Source organism: Manihot esculenta, chromosome 8 (genome assembly GCF_001659605.2).
Source record: "Manihot esculenta cultivar AM560-2 chromosome 8, M.esculenta_v8, whole genome shotgun sequence".
Taxonomy (NCBI): Eukaryota; Viridiplantae; Streptophyta; class Magnoliopsida; order Malpighiales; family Euphorbiaceae; genus Manihot; species Manihot esculenta.
The window spans coordinates 17,121,522-17,124,466 of NC_035168.2; positions in this window are offsets into that span (position 1 = coordinate 17,121,522).

The window sequence follows — 2,945 nt, forward strand, 5'->3', positions numbered from 1 at the left end:
AAAGTCATTGTCTATTCTGACCATGCAGCTCTGCGATATCTGATCAAGAAAAAGGAAGCAAAATCAAGACTCATTCGGTGGATTCTGTTGCTATAAGAATTCGATCTGGAAATAAGAGACAAGAAAGGAAAGGAGAATCTAGTTGCTGATCACTTGAGCTGTCTTCCATCTAGCTCTGCGCCATGCCTAGTCAAGGAAGACTTCCCAAATGAACATCTGTTCGTCACTCATTCAGCCTAAGTGGATCACACCATGCACATCACACCCCAGGGGAGTACTCAGTTTCATTTGTTCTTTTATTTTTTATACATTGAGGACAATGCATGATTTAGGTGTTGGGGTGCATATCTCTTTCTTTTCTTCTTCTCCTTCTCCCTCTTCTTCTCCTTCTTCTTTTCTTCTTCTTTCAGTTTTTGCGCAAGACTCCTTTCAGTTTGCGAAAATTTTTGATTTTTTTTCCTTTCAGAATCGCAAATTTTTTTCCTTTCTCTTTTCAGTTTATGTGATTTTTGTTTTCTTTCAGTTGTTTTAGTTTATGCTTTCAATAACACACACAACCACAACCTTCTTCTTCTTGATTTGCTCTACTCAAACTTCTGAACTATGTTGGATGAGCCTTTCTTTCCATGACCCCATTGATGTGATAACTCTTTAAACTTATGTTGAATCAATTGCAGTGAGTTATATTCATGTTTGACAATTACCTTTTGAATTGAATCTTTGACCTTGCCATGGTGAAAAATGTATTAATGACACTCATTAGAGAGGATGAATTGAAAATTATGTGAATGAACTTAACATGACTTGATTTAGCAATTGGTGTTAATTTGCCCAATGCATTGATTAAAGAAATTCAGCAAAGGCTTAGACTTCATGAGCATAAATTTTAAATTGTTCCAATAGTCATTGACTATGAACAGAGCTAGTAGCCACTTGGATAGGTGACCAACTGAGTAACTGGGGGTGGGTATCACCAATATGTACCTTCACGTCAAAAGGTTGGTGACTTTTTCAAGCAAGATTAATGTGCAAAAGGCTGAATAGAGTACTTCAAGGTAAGGGCAAATGACTCTGAAAGTTAGAAAAAGTCTTAACTGAACAAAACATGTGCATGTATTGTAACGACCCAAAAATCGGACCGCTACCGGTGCTAGGATCCAGATCGGCTTAAGGCCGCCGGGACCCATAGCAAGCCTAACATACATCCTGTATACCTGTTTAATCCCATACATGATCAACAATTACATAAAAATTTAAAACTTTCTCATTTATTCATTCATTCATTCCTTCACCAAGCTTAACCTGTGCATGCACAAGTCATAACATAAAACCTCTCACTGGAGTCCTCATCAAATACTCCAATGGGGTATCATAACATACATTAAGCTTGGTTTACATAATCATCATCATTAAACATTTAAGATCATGTACTAAAAGGGATTAACAACATACTATGGTCAAGCTCAACTTTAAACTTCCATATGCATCATTACATTACATTTCTATACTATACTTTTACATTACATCAAATTCATGTCCACATCTATTTATTACATAAAACATGACTCTACTCCTGCTGACTTCCTGGTCTACCCTGTACCTGCAAACCTGGGGGTTAAGAGAGAGGGGTGAGCTATAAAGTCCAGTGAGCAGAATAATAAAACATTTTAAAACATATGCTATAATGGAATGCATCACATCACAGACAAATCACATCAAGGATGGACTTGTCACCAGTAGTCCTCTACATAGTCCAACTGTGCCAAGGGCGTAGAATGGGCCTCACTGGTCTTTCTCTTACATAAAATAACATAACATAACATTCCAACTATGCCAGGGGCCTAGAATGGGCCTCACTGGTCTTTCTCTGACATTGTGCCAGGGGCGTAGAATGGGCCTCACTGGTCTTCCATACCGTATCATCATCATATCATATCATACGAGGACTAAAGGATCATCCAACATCCATCCACATCAACATCAAATAATGCAATGCAACATATTCGTGAATTCTAATGCAAACAACCTAGAATATCACGTGGCATTCATGCTGCGTGAATCATGCTAAAACTTTCATTATTTTACTTTAAAACATAAGGAGTTATTCTACTCACCTCTAGTTGAAGCTCTAATGACTCTGAAGCAGCTATCTCACTGCTGAGGTCCTTGGATCCTCTGGTCCGAACCTACATAGGTGGACTCAAATGAGGGACCAAACAAACATGAACATGACTCTAAAATACTCCCCAAAAACCCCCCAAAACACCTTAAAACAATCATAGAAAACATGCAAAGGAAGGCTGGACAGGGCACTTTCGGCGGCAGGTTCGGCAACCGAAAGTCCTTCCAGAGCCGAAACTCAGCCACTTTCAGCGGCACCTTCGGCGGCTGAAAGTGGGTTCCAGAGCCGAAACTCATGCATGTTCGGCGGCACCTTCGGCGGTCGAAACTCCCTTCCAGAGCCGAAAGTCCACTTTCAGGGACAGGGTTTGGCAGCCGAAAGTTGGCCTCCACAGGCAGGTTCGGCGGCCGAAAGTTCCTTCGGCTGCCGAACCTGAGTTCTTCCAAAGGGCAGAACTCAGCCTCTTTCATGCACAAATGCCTCCCAATCCATTCCATCATGCATTTACCTAGTCTACAACATGCAAACTCAAGCCAACAAGCACATAGGGGTCTCAAACTAACTTAAACCCCAACCAAAACACATCAAACAACCCACATTGCTCATAAGCATAATATAAACCCATAAACTCAATAATAACCTAAACATGCATTTCTACCCCATAGATCTTCATAAAACTTGTTTAAAACATACAAGGAAGGTTGAATCTAAGCTTACCTCTTGAAGATCGAGAGGAAAGACGATCCTAGCTTGGAGATGGGGAGAAATCAACTCTTTGGTCTCAAAGCTTCAAAACTTCAATCTAAGCTCAAAATCTTCAAAA